The sequence below is a fragment of the Octopus sinensis genome, linkage group LG7 (genome assembly GCF_006345805.1).
Source record: "Octopus sinensis linkage group LG7, ASM634580v1, whole genome shotgun sequence".
In the NCBI taxonomy this organism is placed as follows: Eukaryota; Metazoa; Mollusca; class Cephalopoda; order Octopoda; family Octopodidae; genus Octopus; species Octopus sinensis.
Window position 1 is genome coordinate 27,804,735 of NC_043003.1, and position 18,427 is coordinate 27,823,161.

Sequence of the window (18,427 nt, forward strand, 5' to 3'; positions counted from 1 at the left end):
CCTTCGCTTACTGTTCTTGCATGAGTTCAAGCTTGAGCACAGTGCCCCTCCAAACTGCTGCCAATATCAACAGAGCATGGGGAGAGGTGTCACAAGTGATTGCACAGTACGAAGGTTGTTTCAGAAATTCCGTAGTGGTGATGAGAGCCTTGAAGATGAAGAAGGTAGAGGACGGTCATGTAGTCTTGACAATGAATAATTGAAAGCAATTGCTGAACAAAACTCACGTCAAAGTGTCAGAGAAGTGTCTCAGGCATTTGGTGTCAGTCTTGCAACGGTCTCACGTAATCTTCAGAAGATTTGTAAGGTGAAAAAGCTCGATAAATGGGTACCGCATGAGCTCAATGAAAACCAATAAGTTCGGTGTTTTGAAGTGTGCTCGATGCTCTTTCTGCGAAACATAAATGATCCTTTTCTTGACTGAATAGTCACTTGTGACGAAAGGTAGATCCTTTATGATAACAGTAATCGATCAGGTCAATGGCTTGATCGTGATGAGTCCCTCAAAGCCAAAGTTGCATCAGCAAAAGATTATGGTGACTGTCTGGTGGTCTGCAATTGGTGTTGTCCATTACAGCTTTCTGGAAGCCAATCAGAGCATTACAGCAGAGGTTTACGGCAATTAACTCGCTGAAATGCATGCTCACATGCAAAATATGAGACTTGCATTGGTGAATCGGCGTGGCCCAATTCTGCTCTACGATAATGCAAAGGCACATGTTGCAAGAATGACGCTGCAGAAACTCACAGATTTGGGATACAAGACTTTATCACATCCTCCACATTTTCCTGATCTTTCACCCACTGATTACCATTTTAAAGCATTTAAACACGTTTTTAAGTCATAAAACTTTCAAGTCTAAACCAGAAGTGGAATCAGCTTTCAAAGATTTCTTAGCATCAAAGCCAATAAGTTTTTATCAACGAGGCATAAATAATCTCGTTGATCGATGGTAGAGATGCATATATGTTCACGGCTCATACTTTGACTAATCAAACATTTCTATTGTTAATTTTTCCAGAATAAAATTGTTTCTGAAATCGGTCATTATTTTCAGAACAACCTAATATTATTTTTTTCAAAAAGTGCAACAAAATGCCAATTAATTAAAAAAATGTTTTTCGATTCTTGTCTCTAACTTTTGAAGGTTCAACATTTTAAACTTCTTTCTGTTAAACATCAATTAAAAAAACTTTTTAACATTTAAATTTGAACATTTTGTTGCACTCTTTTTCTGTAAAACAGGAAATTTTTCTATTTAAATTTCTTGTTTTTAAATATTATCTTAGATCTTATCTAGATTATCATTCAAGTACCATTGCCATCGTTAGCCCAATTTCTGGTTCACCTCCATACCACGTTGAGGTGATGACTGGTTTTTGCTGTGCGCTTTTTTGCCCCTAGGATGTTTGACCACATCATCATGTAAACATTGAGGATCTTCTCTCTCTCTCCTCATACTCCTGTACCGTTGTTTCCTTCATATTGGTGATGTGGTGTTGCATTGTCTGGCTGTAGTTCAACTAGCTGTCTAACGACATTCTGCCGGGTTATCTGTGGGTAAGCACTTCAACCTCCTTATTTTTTGTGCACTGTATGAACTTGCGCAGGCCACTTATCGAGTTGTTGTGCCTCTCTTCCATTCTGTCTTCTAGTGTATTGTTCCAAAATCTGTCTAAATTTAGTACTGGTTGTTGTGAAGCGTGCTTTTATTTCGTCGTTTGCTTGTTGTAGGATACAAACTCTGTTGAAGGGTAGGGTTTTCAGATAAATGCAACTCATGTCGTGCGACTTATCACATGGATTGAAGAATAGGGTGGGGAAAAGATTAGTGTCATTTATAACTGTTGTACTACTTTCAATCCTATCATTTCTCTGGTTAACATCTTCTTGGTTGCCCCTGATGTTATTGTTATTGGTGGTGGTGACAGTGGTAGTAGTGTTTCTATGTGTATTGTTGTTATCAGTAATGTTTGCATTGGTTTGCATGTTTTCCTAGTTGTTTTCGTCATTGTTGTTGTTGTTGCTGCTGCTGCTGTTGCTGTTGAGCGAGCAGCTGCTGTTGAGCGAACGGTCTTCGCAAGATGGAAGAAGTCCGAAACGTGGTCCTTTGCTATTCGTAAAACCCGCAGAAGAGAAAGCAGGTCAACCCCCGACACCGAGAGCACCGACGGATGGATGAATGCGCATCCAGGCTCAGCGGTTGCGTAGGAAGTCGGGGACAAGAAACAGGAAGGAAGATTGAGAGAAAGTTGGGGCAAAGAGTACAACAGGGGTCATCATCACCCCCTGCCGGAGCCTCGTGGAGCTTTAGGTGTTTTCGCTCAATAAACACACACAACGCCCGATCTGGGAATCGAAACCGCGATCCTCCGACCTCGAGTCCGCTGCCCTAACCATTGAGCCATTGCGCCTCCACTGCTGTTGCTGTCGTTACTATCCCTACTACTATCGTTCTGACGGGAAGAGACCTGACGGTCTCACCTTGTGCCCCTGGTCGCAAGGCGGATGCCTTGTCTGGGATGTCACAGTTAGCGACTCCTTTGCTTCTTCTCACATCCTGGATGCTGCGGTCGGGGCGAGATTCACAGCTTCTGCGGCCGAGCGGAACAAAATCCTGAAATACCGCGATCTGTCGGCCAACTACATTTCCCATCCTGTGGCGTTCGAGACGTTTGGTGGAGTCGGACCACTAACTGCGAGATTCCTGTCTTCAGTGGCAACTCGCCTAGCAGAGGTAACTGGTGAGGCTCGTGAGGATGCTTGGCTGTTCCTGCACACCAGCCTCGCCATCACCCGCGGCAACGCTGCAAGCGTGCTGGCGTGTCTCAATAGCCATTAGAAAGGTTTCCCAGCGGCCCCAACTTTTCAACACACGGTAGTGAATTGTTTGTTTTTTCCTCCTTGTTCTTTCTTTCTTTCTTTCTTTCTTTCTTTCTCTCTCTCTCTCTCTCTCTCTCTCTCTCTCTCTCTCTCTCTCCCTCCCTATCTATCTATCTATCTTTCTCTCTTTTTAATTTTTTCAATTGTGTTCTCTGTTTTGTCCAATTTTCTAGTTTGATTTTGTAAAACGGTAAACACTGTGAATGCAATAAAAATACACTAAACGAACTTTTGCTATATATGAAAAACATGTAAAATATTAAGACAATTGGCGAAAAATATCTATAATAAAATTCTAATTGATAGATATAAATTTTTATTAAAACAAATCACGCGGGTGAAGTAAATCTCGTTGTATGAAGAATCTACACATGCGGGTGGACACGTAACACAAAGTGCAGTTGTCATGGTAACAAACTGTTAATGCCTCGCTGTCTGCTGATTGGCTGAAATTATCCAAATTTCCCTATCTTAATTCCAAATAACATCAGATTCATTAATTTACGAGATAAATTAATTGGTTGATCGTAATAAAAATTCAGAGTTGCATTGATACGCCAAAACTGAAAGCAATCTGAGCAAAATTAAAAGGGGCTCATTTTGCGAATGCAAAAAAAAAATCCGCTATTGCTAATTAGGCATATTTCTGTCAATTAAATTCGTAATTACTTGGATAGTTTGAACTCACTTTCTCATAAAGATGGAGTTGTGGTTTCTCTCATGGGAAGCAACTCCATTTTCTATCACGGAGGTGAAGAGTCAGCTACATTGTTCTAGGGGAGATAATCCCAACGTCGACTGCATCTGTTTGCTTGTTTGTTCATAGAAGTTAGTGTATGGAGAGATAACGAACGATAAATTCCTAATAAAAGTTTTTGCATGTATGTGTGAAACGAAGTAAAAAAATATAATATCAAGGCATTCTTTTGCCAATATTAAAACAAAAATATCTTTTTCCTACCTCTTAAAATCACTGGATATCATAATTTTAGATTGCAAAATAATTTCCAATGTTTGGCGCCGAAATGGGTTTCATTTTTGTGTGGGAGAGAGAGAGAGAGAGAGAGAGAGAGAGAGAGAGAGAGAGTATTTCTTTATTCACCATAAGGTTGAGAAAAAGAGGGGACAAAACAAACGTTGGGGTCAGGGTATCGAATGAGACGAAACATATGAATAAACAAACAATTAAAATATATACAATTAAATGAGAATGAGTGATTAACAAAAAATGAAGCGGAGGACGCGGTCGACCCCACAAACCACATACTCACACTGAAGACTTTGCTTTCTCCTTTTTCACATTCTCGATTAAACAGGTTCTTTCACTCGCAACATACTTGCTATAGACTTCCATCTTTTACGAAACACACTTTGCGACAGGCATTTCTTCTCCAGCGTTATTTTCCGTTTCATGTGGAAAACGAAAAAGTCGATTAGCTCGAGACTGGAGATAAACATGCCTGTTGCAATTCCTTTTACTCTCGTCTTCCACACTACTTCTTTCGCCATAGCAACTACCGAAAGAAAACAGGCTCGCTCCTCCCTATTCAGGAAGGTCGGCGGAACTATCTTAATTACAGATTCGCTCGACAGTTGTACTCTTCTCGAATGCGACAGCAGGTGTTCGACATAAGTCCAGAGTTCAGTCACCTTGGGGCATTGCACAATCGCGTGCAGGACAGTTTCACTGTCCCTCTTACATCTTGCACAAACCGGTGAAGGTGCACACCCATGTCTAAAGAGCTTATCTCGAACCGGTAAAGCTCCTCTGTAACATTGCCAGGCCAGGGACTTTTGGTAATTATCCATAGGCCCCGGACCGAATGTTCTTTGGAACAGGCTGGCCAGTTGATTTTCGTCGAAGCCCAGAGTTTCTCCTAGGACGTCGTCACACTTAAACTCTACTAACCCTCTATAGAAGAACGAGGTAGTAGCCCCGCCACCGGCGTTGCCCGACTGGGAGAGAAGCACGAGTGCCTGATAGCACTCTGCATGCCACATGCCCAACCTCGGTCTACACTTGATCACAAACGATGTGAACTGTGGAAATAACAGCTTGACAAACGGAGACCACACCTGCTCACCGTCCAGGTAAATCCAGAGGTGCCTAATCCTGAGCGCATGTCTGCGCATTTTTAGCCACGGCATCCCTAACCCACCCTTCAGCGGCTTTTGGCAGCAAATAGAGCGCCTTACAAGAGGTCTGCTGCCCCTCCACAAAAAGCGAAAGAGCATGCGTTCCAGTTTGTTCAGCCACGAATCGGGGCAAGGCACTACGGTTAGGCGGTAAGTGATTACAGAGGCGATAAACACCTCTGCAACCTCCGCCCTCCCTTTCAAGGACAGCTTCCGCTCAGACCATGTCTGAGTTAGGAGAGTCACCTTTCTCGCCACCTCGCTCCAGTTCTTCTATATCTGGAGATCTGAACCTAACCAGATCCCAAGCATTTTCACCGGTCCTTCCGTCCAACGTCCTACGACGCTGTCGGAAGACATCGACTTGCCCCTCCAGGTGCCGAGTTGCAAGCCGACCGATTTATCCCGGTTGACTTTCGCTCCTGCCACCGCTTCGTAGTCCCTTAAGGCCTCACACACCCACTGTAGGTGCTCGACTCGGGAAACGATGACGGTGATGCCGTCCGCATACGCCGAAGCTGACTTTCCGCACCCTAGATCTTGCGGAGTGCCTCTCATAGTTTCCAACCTCCTCAGCAATGGCTCGAGGGCCAAAACGTAGAGAAGCGGGGAGAGAGGACACCCTTGACGTACCGAACGTTCAATGCTGAACGGCTCCGAAAGGAAACCATTTACTCGAACTACCGATTCGATGTTGCTGTATAAAGCGATGATCCATCCGCGGAAGGTCGGGCCGAAGCCAGCCGCCGCCAGATACTGATGGTCCACCCTATCAAACGCTTTCGATTGGTCCAAGTGGACCATAGCCCCACCCTTGCCAGGAATCCTATTTACCCTTTCTAAGGCATAGCGTAGAAAGTGGAGATTGTCGTGGATGGTCCTTCCAGGGATGGCGCAAGTTTGCGCCTCGCCAACAAGTTCACCCACGACCCTCGCCAACCGTTTTGCTAAGACCTTGGCCAAGATCTTCGACTCTGCGTTAAGCAGAGTGATAGGCCGGAAATTATCAATTAAATCCCCCTTGTTTGGGTCCTTTCTTAACAGCGCTACCACCCCTCGGCTCACAGACTTAGGAATTCTCCCGTTCTGCTGCCAGTTGGTGTACACGCATGCAAGTAGGTGCCCAAACAAGTCTGGCATGCTACTATAGAGTTCGTAAGGCAGACCATCGAGTCCCGGCGATTTGTCCCCGCCGCAGTCTGCCAACATATCCTCGACTTCTTTGGGTGTGATCGGTGCCTCACAAGATTCCGCGTCCGGCCCCGATAGACGCGGCGAACCGGCTAGGAAGTCTGCGAGCTTCTCCCCGCGCTCCAGCTCGCCGCTCCTCCCGAATAGCTGGGCGAAATGATCATGAAACACCTTGCACATCTCCTCGGGTTCGTTTACTAATCGACCATTTGGGCCCGTCAAGGATCGAATGGTTGAGTTGTTGCCATGCTGGCCCTCTACTACCCGGGCCCATCCGGCTGCGTTGATCCCTTCCTGTCTCATTGCACGGATCTTAGCCCTGACAATGCACCCTTCATGTTTAGCTTTGAGATGTCGGTCGAGTGCTAACCTCGCCGCTAACACTTTCGATGCACTGCCTGACCTCATTGCCTCCTCTATTGCCTTAACTAGTTCCTTTTCTACTTTGTTTCTAGCACTAGCTAGTTCTTTGCTAAACCTAATTGACTCAAATTTGATGGCTCTTTTCAGGGCGTACCACCATTTGTTGTTGATAATGGATCCGGTTAACGCCCTCATTACTAATTGTTTAATCCGATTCCTGTAGGCTTCACAGTCCAATAGTGACTTGTTTAGCTTCCAGTAACCGGTACCTCGTCTACACATGCTATCTATGTCGAGCGTACAGGTCACTAATTTGTGATCGCTGTAGCTGACAATATGGTGTTGTGGACAGCTAAGTATTTTCTTATCTTTCCTTCTAGTTATGATTCTATCGATATAAGATCTGGACGACCCGTCGTTTCTTGGCCAGGTCCACGCTGGAGTGTCTGGATGGTCCAGTCTGAATCTATCTGCCAATTCGAAACGACTTAGCATATCGTTGAGGTGAGGTAATCCCCTCCTATTCTTTCTCGAGCCAACATAATCTACGCTTGCATCGCAAATTATGTTGAAGTCACCTAGCAATACTAACGTGTTCGACGTGCCAAGAAAATTCTCTAGGCTTTTGAAATACTCTTTCTGCCCGGCTTTTCCTTCGCAGGGAGCATAGACAGCGACCAGCCTGAACACTTTACCACTGCTGTGCGTCACATCCAAAACGACCAACCTGCCTTCCGGATCTATAAAGACAGTTCTAATCTCTAAATCCAGGTTTATACTGACCAACACTGCCACTCCCCCACCCCCTCCAGGTCGACAGGGAGAAATGTATTTCTCATAGCCGTTTAGAAGGGGCGAAAAAGCCTGCAGTCCACTCAGTCTGGATTCGGTAATTACCACTACATCCAAACGATGCGACCTAAGGTCGTTAAGGAGGTAGCCTTGCTTCCAATACGACCCCAGGCCGCGAATATTTATACAACCGAGTTTAAACGAGAATGTGAAAAATTAGTTGAATGTTTAAAACTTACTGTTTTAACAGAAGAAAGGGTGTAGTTTCACCCTCATCTTTTCTGTCTGTGAGTGTTGTGTTTTGCGAGGTCAGTTTTTTTGCGAATTGCTTGTACAGATGGCTTGAAAAGTTCATCTGTAACGGGCCTACGTCCTCCGCAAGATTTTTTTATTTCAAAATAATCAGCGTTATCTATTGTATAAAATTCGACATTTTCAGAAATAGTACTATTTATATCTGTTACGATATATTTTTTCGCCGATTTCAGTAAATTAATTTTTTCTCTTAATGGGTTATTGTTTTTATTTATCGCCGTGAAGGTGTTTCTTTTTTTTTGTTAGGTGATTGTGGAGGGGGGGGGGGGGTGTTTGGGGGTTTGTAGGTGTGTGCGTGCTTGTGGTAGGTGTGTGTGTGTTTGTGTGTGCTTTTTCCAGTGTGTGTGTTTTTTTGGCTACGTGTGTGTTTGCGACTGTATTTGTGGGTGTGGGTGTGCTTGTCTGTGTCAGAGTATAGTCCTGTGTATCCGAAGAGGGTGGATTTTTCCGTTTCCGTCTTCTTTTTGAAGGTTCTATGGTGACCCACTCCTGGATGTTGTTGTTGTTGTTGTCATCGTTGTTGTCGTTGTTTTCTCCCGTTGTCGGCTGAATTTCGGCAATTGGGGTGCGCGACGTGGCTGCTATTTCTAGCGTGAAGTTGTTTTCGGCGTCGTGCTTGCCTCTGCAGTATTTTCTTTGGCTGTCTTCTTGCAGCTCGACCTTATGTGGCCTTTCTCGCCACATTTATAACACCTAGGTTTTCTTCCCTCGACTATTACCATCAAGCTGGTATTATCTCCAATGGTGAGGGAGCTTGGCAATTTTTCCAAGTCCGAGGGGTTCACTTGGATCACAAGCTCTAAGTCTTGTCCATACCAGGTCGTGGGGCGATATCTTTTAGACTGAAGAATGGCAATTTCTTCCTCTTTGCCTAAGAGAATCGCTACTGTTATAAAGTCCACATCGATTTCGGGCGGAATGTCCGTGACCGTTATCCTGGAAGTTCTCATTCCTAAATAAAAAGGTAGAAGAACTACCTCGTCTGACTTCAACGTTCTTGTTGAATGTTCCCTAGCTATTTCTTCGCTAGGGAAACGCACCTCTACCGTGCCGAAGCGACTACCCCTTGTTATATACGTAGTTTGTTGCCATATCGGCCTCAAACATTTTTCAACGGCTTCTCTCTGCACGAAGTCAATTTTCTTATTTTTTACATTATATGTCTTGTATATGAGTTTTTTCTCTCCGTCGCGTAAATTAATTCACTGGGAGGGAACAACTTCACATTATCACCTTCTTTTTTTAGTAGTCCTTGGTATTTCTTTAATTCTTCCTTGTTAATGACTATATTTTCACAGGGGCGAGTTGCTGCACTCGCAAAATTTATTTTTGACTTTTCTTGTCGTGTAGTAGCTTCGCCAGACATATTGTCGTCTGCTTTTGTAACGAGCGCGTGAGACGTCTCTTTACTTTTACCTTCCTCCTCCCGCATTTTCGCCTTCATGCCTTCAAACAAATTTTCAACGTTTTCCTCCGACTCGGAGGAGATTGGTGGCAAATTCTCATGTTTTTCGTCGCTTCCCCCTTGAAACAAGGGGGAAAGAACAGCAAAGCTCTGCTGCAACAGCAGAAAAGAAGTGGCCTCGACGACCAAAACAGCAAATTTTCAAACTTTTCAGCACAAAAACAATCTTTCACTGCGGAGCAAAGAATAACACAACCGATCAGAGAGATAATCCCGAGCAAGGCCGGGTATCTCTGTTAGTATATATAACTTAAAATAAGCGGAAAATGGAGAAAACTTTTGATCAACAAACAAACAAATTGAACAACATCGGAGCAAAGAATAACAACCGATCAGAGAGATAAAGAGAGAGTAGAGAGAGAGAGAGAGAGAGAGAGAGAGAGAGAGAGAGAGAATGAGAGAGAGAATGAGAGAGAGAGAGAGAGAGAGAGAGAGAGAGAGAGAGAGAGAGAGAGAGAATCAAATAATACCAAATCCCCTTCCCCAACCTCCACCCATCACCGAATGTTTTACTTTTAGTTTTATTGAAAGCGGGGAAGGTTTTCCAGAAATAATGTTGCTTAGCTATTGTTTCTAGCATGTCGGGATTTCTGGTAGTGGTCTCATATTTTTGACGTCTGCTATTTCAGCAGAATTCTACGCACGTTTGAAACATTCTGAGTCTTAACATTTTATGAAAGCTGGGAGGTGATGGGTGGGTGAGGGGAGGAAGGGGTATTGAGTTTCTTAAAAAAAAAAAATTAAAAGTTTAAAAAATTTTCAGTTTCGTAATCTGTATTTTTCTACAGAGGATTAAGAAAAGAAAACCGAAAATAAGATAAAAATTAAGAAATTGGATTGAGGTGGGTAGAATTAAAATTTTGAAATCGTGATTTCTGGGCAAATAAGTATTCCCCTATATCGAAAACAAATCTAAAAAAATGTTTGAAAGAAAAATGAAAAACTACCGAAAACGAGTGGTTTACACATTATTGTCACACGCTGATGTAACTGCCCGAAACAGTCCTAACTGTTCTGGTATACTTGACTGAGGAAAGAAGGCCACGAATGACACGTCTTATTTTTTTTTTTTTGCTTGTCCTAATTGTTGGTTCGTCTTTGTATCATATATCGATTTCTTTACTACCCACAAGAGGCTAAACACAGAAGGGACAAACAAGGACATACAAACGGATTAAGTCGATTATACCGACCCCAGTGCGTAACTGGTCCTTAATTTATCGACTCCGAAAGGATGAAAGGCAAAGTCGACCTCGGCGGAATTTGAACTCAGAACGTAACGGCAGACGTAATACGGCTACGCATTTCGTCCGGCGTGCTAACGTTTCTGCCAGCTCGCCGCCTTTTGTATCATATATCTGTCTTTGTATCATATACTAGCAGTATCGCCCGGCGTTGCTCGGGTTTGTAAGGGAAATAACTATAAAGCATTTTTAGAGAGTTATAGCCAAAAAATGTAAAAAAAATTATGGTCAATTTTTTTTTAGTTAAAAAGGTCGAGTTGCGTCCCCTAGACAGTCTGTGGTTTGTGTTTCTGATTCTCGACCCCATGTCGAATTTATCGATTTTTTTCAGAACTGGGGGAACTTTTCAAAATTTTCGCTGCGTTAGTTTTGAATTATGACATTGGGCTATGTGTGTGTCAAGTTTCATCAGAATCGGTTGAAAGCCGTGGTCAGGGTGAGGGTACAACCTAACAGACACACAGAAACACACACAGACAAACTGCCGTTTATATATAGAGAGATGTCTGAATCTTTTATTGTCCTCTGTTGCGTTTCTGTTCCATTTGTATATATATATGTATATAAATGTGTGTGCGTGTTTCTAAGAAAAGTTTCATGGCGTCCTGATTTGACACTCCGGCGTGTGTTATAGTATTAGTGTATGTTTACCCGCCCAGGTTATATATATATATATATATATATATATAAAATTTTGCATAAAACACTGATTTAATCCTAATCTGAGTAAAATAATGTTGCGTTATTAAATTACATGTTCTTAGATATATTATCGTTTCTGTCGTTACTTTTTGTTTTCCCACAAACGAACCACAATGCCTAGTGACTTTTTGTTTGACTTGCATAACTATCATTAGATAACAGCTGGTTGTTCGTCAATTTCCGTGAAATTTTTGTATTCTTTTACTTTTCTTTTCAAAACCTGTAGAAGGCAACATTCGTTTCGAAGTAAGAGCAGAAATTGAAAGGCGGCGAGCTGGCAGAATTGTTAGCACACACCGGGCGGTAAATGCTTAGCGGTATTTCGTCTGTCGTTACGTTGTGAGTTCAAATTCCGCCGAGGTCGACTTTGCCTTTCATCCTTTCGGGGACGATAAATTAAGTACCAGTTACGCACTGAGGTCGATGTAATCGACTTAATTCGTTTGTCTGTCCTTGTTTGTCCTCTCTGTGTTTAGCCCCTTGTGGGTAGTAAAGAAATATAAACGAAGGGTAATGGGTGTACGTGATTGTGTGACCACAAATACATAGTGCTGAGCAAGGCGCGCAACAGGTAAGAACAAACCATTGTTTGTTTGTATGTATGTATGTATTATATTATACTATATTATATATTACACGTACCATCACAATTTTAATTCAATTTATAAATAGATGAGTTTAAAAACAACACTGAAGTTGTGTGTGTGTGTGTGTGTGTGTGGTGTGTGTGTGTGAGAGAGAGATGCAAAAAAAGAAAAAAACAAGAGAACACACTTTCACTCACTCTCACCCACGCATATAGACAAAAAGGACGCAGGCATATATATATTTATGTATGTACGTGTATATGAAAGATAATGCGTGTACGTGTTAGTGCGTGTGTGACTACATATACATAATGCTAAACACGGCACACGCAACAGGTAAGAACGAACACTAGCCACTTACACATGCGAAAAAATACATAGATAACACACCTTCACTCACTCACTTTCTCTCTCACACACACGTCCATTTCATGTACACGTACATACATCTTCCCTTTCGGCAATCAATATTTTTCACCATATAAACACATTAGTTCGTTTGGTTAATGTTTACTCTCTCTCTCTTTACTCTTTTACTTGTCTCAGTCATTTAACTGCGACCACGCTGGAGCACCGCCTTTAATCGAGCAAATCGACCCCGGGACTTATTCTTTTGTAAGCCCAGTACTTATTCTATCGGCCTCTTTTGCCGAACTGCTAAGTAACGGGGACATAAACACACCAACATCGGTTGTCAAGCAATGCTAGGGGAACAATCACAGACACACAAACACACACACGCATACATACATACATATATATATATACATATACATACATACGACAGGCTTCTTTCAGTTTCCGTCTACCAAATGCACTCACAAGGCTTTGGTCGGCCCGAGGCTATAGTAGAAGACACTTGCCCAAGGTGCTACGCAGTGGGACTGAAACCGGAACCATGTGGTTGGTAAACAAGCTACTTACCACACAGCCACTCCTGCGCCCGTATTGCTAAGATTTTAAAAATCCGCAATGTCTATAATTCTAAATTTAATTTTTTTACAAAATCGAAAAATTAAACAAAACTTTAATTCAAATGAAATTTCCCTGTTTTTTTTTTTCTTTTTCATCGTGTGTAGAACACCATTCCGCCAAAAATGTAATTTGATCAACTATTACTAGTGTTGACGCTCCAGTGATTTTGGCCCCAAGTGTTGGGTGACTAGAAAGAAAAGTTGTTTGGCTTTGCGAATGGTGACAACTCGTCACATGCGACATCTTGAATTTATGAGAGAACGCAAAAAGAAAAATATGAATATGTAAAAAAACAAATTAATATTTTTAATAACAATTAACTGAATTCTATGAAACAAGGAGAACATTTGTGATATTGAAATTTATTGATACATATGCCTGTGGGACGTTTACACAAGAAAAGCGTATTATAAAAATTAAGACAAAATTTAAAATATCAACTATATTTAAGAAGACTCGATTTTAACAGTCAACTCTCTTAATTAAAATAAAATTAGTGCTGATGTTAATATAAAGATCTTCACCCGTTAACAAAAACAATTTTAAAAACCCAGTCAGATGGGTGTTAACAACTGTGTAGAAAACGAATATGACAAAAACAATTTGCACAAACGAACCGGGAGTGGGGGGGGGGCATTCGTAAAATTCGCAAGATCCGATTTTTCCGTCATATCTTTTGGGAAAATGGAAATATATTGATTTTGTTCTAACGGAATCCCACGTTTTTGATTATGGAGAATCCGAGTCTGAAAAATTTTTTTCAAAAATTGCATTTTCCAAACTTCAATTTAGACTGCGGGATGGCGAGGGAGGGGAACTTGGGTCGGAGTTTTTCATTAAAAAATTGAAATTAAAATTTGAATTTGTGTTAATTTTTTCCATGTTCTTAATCTCCGTATTTTCCCACGTAAATTGGTAGATGAAAAAAAATTCGAAAAACGTTACAAAAAAACAGAAAACACTTTAATTTCACGTAAATTACTTTGTCATACATATTATTGCGGGAAATTAATCTGAAAGAAATCTTTGCAGAAAGGTGAGTAGATTGTCTTTCATTATGTCATCAATTTTGTGAGATTTAGCTGTTATTTATAGCATGTGGATAGCCTGCTTGAAGGCCAATATCGTAGAATTGGATGGGGAAGGGGTTGGGGTATACATATGTTTTTTTTGTTGAAAAATTAAAATTTTACAAATTTTTTTTGAGAATCGTCTTCTTCGTATTTTTCTACGTATTTGGAAAAAAAAATCCAGAAAAAGTGAAAAACGAAGGGGGTGGGATGTGGATTCGATATTTGAAAAAAATTTTCAGAATTGGATCCTCCATAACCAAAAACGTGGGATTCCGTAAAAAAAAAAAAAAAAAAAAAAAAGAAAAAAAGCAATACATATCCATTTTACCCGAAAGTTATGACGGAAAAATCGGATCTTGTGAATTTTTCCAAAAGTCCTCTCCCTCTCCTCAGGTTCGTTTGCGCAAATTTTTTTGTCATATTCGTTTTCTACACAGTTGTTAACACCTAGTGGGCTGTTTAAAAAAATTTTTTTTTCAGTTTTTGTTAACGGGTGCCGCACTATTACCGCGTGTGACAGTAGAGGTGAATGCATGTTTATAAAAAGAAATATTTTTTGGTATAATTAAGATATTGTGTTGTCGAAAGAAAAAAACAGCATTAATTTAATAATTTCTAGGGGCTAATGCAGATTCGCACCTCACCTTGAAAAATGAATATTTTTTGAAAAAGTTTATTCGGATTCCTAAGTCGGAGATTACGGATAAGTAAAAACATAAAAAAGTTTTCCAAAATTTTACCCCCGCTTCCCCAAATTGTAAATGTATTGTTATATATTGAAGTGTGGAAATTTCATTAAACCAGGTATGTAATTGTCACTTTCTATATTCGCTTGGCTAAACTGTAGAAATCGTTGTTTCAACATTGTTGCTAAAATGCCCGTATTTTTCCACGTTACATACCTGCTTTAATGAAATTTCCACACTTCAATGTACAATACTTTTAAAATAGGGATGCGGTGGGCAGCTTATCAACGATGTGTTAATTTGTTTTATTGAACATTTTGTGTAGCAACAGTCAGTAGTTTAGCCTACTAGAAAGTTCTGGCGTGCATCGATGTGTATAAAGTCTGTGTTAATGTACATATGTAAGGGAATAAAGAGCATGTAGATATCACCTACGTGAGTTTTCACAGAATAGAACTGGAAAGAGAAAGTGAGGTGTTTGTATACACGTATGTGTATGCATATAAACTTTATATACATAATATAGACAGATGGATTTGTGTGTGTATATATATATATATATATAATATATATATATATATACACGTATATATATGCATATGTATAAGCATACATATATATGTTGCGTATGGGCATATGTTTGTATGTAAAATAGGTCGTGTGTTTATATATAAATGAAAAAATATTTCAATAAAGAATTCACCAAGAGCATTTTCTTTTCTTTTCTTCATTTTCATCCATTTCTTTGTCCTGTCACTTACGGAAGGCCGAAATATTTGAAGAGAGTATGTTGTCAGAGTTAATATTTTAAGAAATTATATTGCAAGAATCTATCATGATTTTGTCCGCATATTATTGATTGAATGGCAGTCTTTTAATGACCTGTTTTGTAAATAAATCCTGATTAGCAACTTGTCCTTGATACATGTTTTAAGCTGAAACTCCAATATCAGCGTATAATTAATGGAGAATATCTAGTTGTTGAATATGGTTTGAGATAAGGTTGGGAAACGCTTCTTTTCGTCGGACTCTTTAAAAACTTGATAAAACATTCGAAGGAATCTTGGTGCCACATGGCATGCTGCTTTATGTCGCAGAACGAGAACTATTTCATATCTTAGTCACGGAACAATATACTCAAACCGTCAGTCTTTGTTGTCATCTTGGGAACAAAATCACCTTTTTTTAGAGAAACCGGAATCTTGAAATTTTGTTGACTTTTTTCAACTTCTTTGTATGCATAAAGTCTCCTGTTGTCGGAGCTATAGCATTTCCCGTTTTTTTCGTAAACGTCAATAGGTGGGATGTTGGAGGGCGATTTCTTACCCGTTTTAATATCATCAATAAAATTTGATATTGGTGTCCCGTCTTGAAAAGTGCGCTTAATATCATCTTGAGAAAAACGGATCTCACTTGGTTTCATTGTAGGGTGAGCCATGCTGGTTTACAAATATCAACTTCGTATCCAATGAAGAAGTAATTGTTATGGGTAATAAGAATGAAAATCTTTTGGTCAGTATATAACTAGTGATTTCTCTATTTGACGGAGAAAACAGTTTTAAAAATGTAGAATCAAATTTTATATTCACGTCAGTAGATAGCCGGTCCTTATTTTAACGAATCGGATTAATGGAATTCAAAGAAAGTTGACAGACTTGTTTAATCTTGGACAATATCCGGAAGTATCGAAACGTGTTCGTATAGACAAGTGTTCTGTGGTGACTCGATTGTAGGCGAAGTTCAGTAAATATATATTGTAGTGGTGGAGGTGGTTGGTGCGTAGGACAGGTTCATTTCTCGGAAATAAATGTGAAACAGTTTTTCAAGGAAATTGAAATGGAAGTAAATATTTTGTATTTCCTAACTTATCAGGACGTATTCTGAGAAAGAATACTTAAAGATAACTTGGTATATGCGTTGGTGGGGGTGCATGGCTTCAAAATCTTTGATTCATATATATATATATATATATAATATATATATATATATATATATATATATATATAAAGGTGTGGGGGAGAAGACGAATCTTCTACCCTACACCTTTTATTTACTTCTTTATTTACGCCTACCTCTGTAACGGTCTTAGCTTGCCTTTGGTTTTAAATATAACTGACCAATTGTAGAGATGGCTGGACTTCGGTCAATTCTATCATGGACAACTGGTGGTTGGTCTCTAGAATATTTCAATAAGTACACTATTATAAAAACTTTACGGGTTTATATTTGGATAAATATCAATTAGCTCTATTTACGAAATCACAAGTACTATCCTTTTTCTAGACTTATTGGCGATTCCTGTTTTACTTTAGCACTTGTTTTATTTTACTATTATTTATACACCCTGGTACCCCTATAAAAAAAACATAACCCACAAATTATTTCTCTAGATTATTTGCTAGTTTACTCTTTTTCCCATCAACTTCAAGCTTCACACAGTAAAATGGTATGATTCTAATATATTGAGCCTTCTTGCCTCATCTTGAGGTCCTATTTTTCCCTGTTCGCTTCTCTTATTTTATGTATTTGTATTCACTCTGATGAAGCTCTTCCATGCACTAGATCGAATGTGCAATAAAGATGACGAATATTATTTTCGGAATTTTCTTTGTAGGCACCGACTGATATTGGTAGCCGAAACGGCCGTAAGCAATGTTAAGTTTTGTATTAATTAACCGATGTTGTTCAATTTGTTTGTTTGTTGATCAAAAGTTTTCTCCATTTTCCGCTTATTTTAAGTTATATATACTAACAGAGATACCCGGCCTTGCTCGGGATTAAAATGGCATAGATTTTTATTGTTTTACTTGTTTCAGTCATGTGACTGTGACCATGCTGGAGCACCGCCGTTAGTCGAAGAAATCAACCACAGGATTTATTCTCTGTTAGTGTCTTTTACCAAACCGCTAAGTTACGGGAATGTAAACACAGCAGCATCAGTTGTCAAGCAATGGTGGGGATATAAACACAAGACATGCACACACATACACATATATACGACAGTCTTCTTTCAGTTTTCGAGTACGAAACCCACTCACAAGATTTTAGTCGGCCTGAGGCTATAATAAGCATATATATATATATATATATATATATATATATATAATAAATAAATAAAATATATGCATATATACATACATATATGTACATACTTACATCTACATGTATATATACAAGCATATATATATATATATATGTGAGTACAGGACACCACAAATAAACGTAGAACACAACGAGAAACGAAAACAAAATCAAACAAGGAAACGGACTTTTTTTAACAACGAAAAAACAGAGCACAGGACAAACAATACAAGGAAAATTCCCCTTCATCAGCTGTCCCTGGTTCGGCTTAATGCGTGTTTCGAAGGTAAGGACAGAACAGGGCCAGGCCGAAGCAGTCCTTCATGCAAAAGGAATTAAATAAAATTCTTTTGCAGAGGGGTAAAACAAGTGACAAGAACAGGACGTAAAAGCAATACAAATGAAGAAAAGACAGTAGAAAAAACAGTACAAATAAGGAATAACAGGACAGGGAACCAACAAAAAGGGCATTTTTTTAGGCCTAGACGGTGGAAAAATTAGTTAGAAAGCATGTGAAAAATCGGCTTGCGGAAGACAGGGAAGTCGGTCTATGCTTGTGGAAGGCACGGAGCTGAAAGAAAGTTTTTAGTAGCGCTCTGGTCAACGAACCAGAGAGGAGGAGGAGAGAGAGAGAGAGGGGGGGAAAGAAACCAGAAAGGGTGAAAAATAAGAAGGAGAGAGACAAGTAGAGAGGAAGACAGACAGGCTGGGAGGAAAGGTGAAGTAAAGAGTAAGAGTGCGAGTCATGATTATTCAAATAAAAACTTACTTGGAAAAGCGAAACGAAGAGAAACGACGCGTGCGTTAGTTCATATAATAACAATATAATAAATAAAATAAATAAATAAGATATATGCATATATACATACATATATCTACATACTTACATCTACATGTATATATACAAGCATATATATATATAAATGTGAGTAC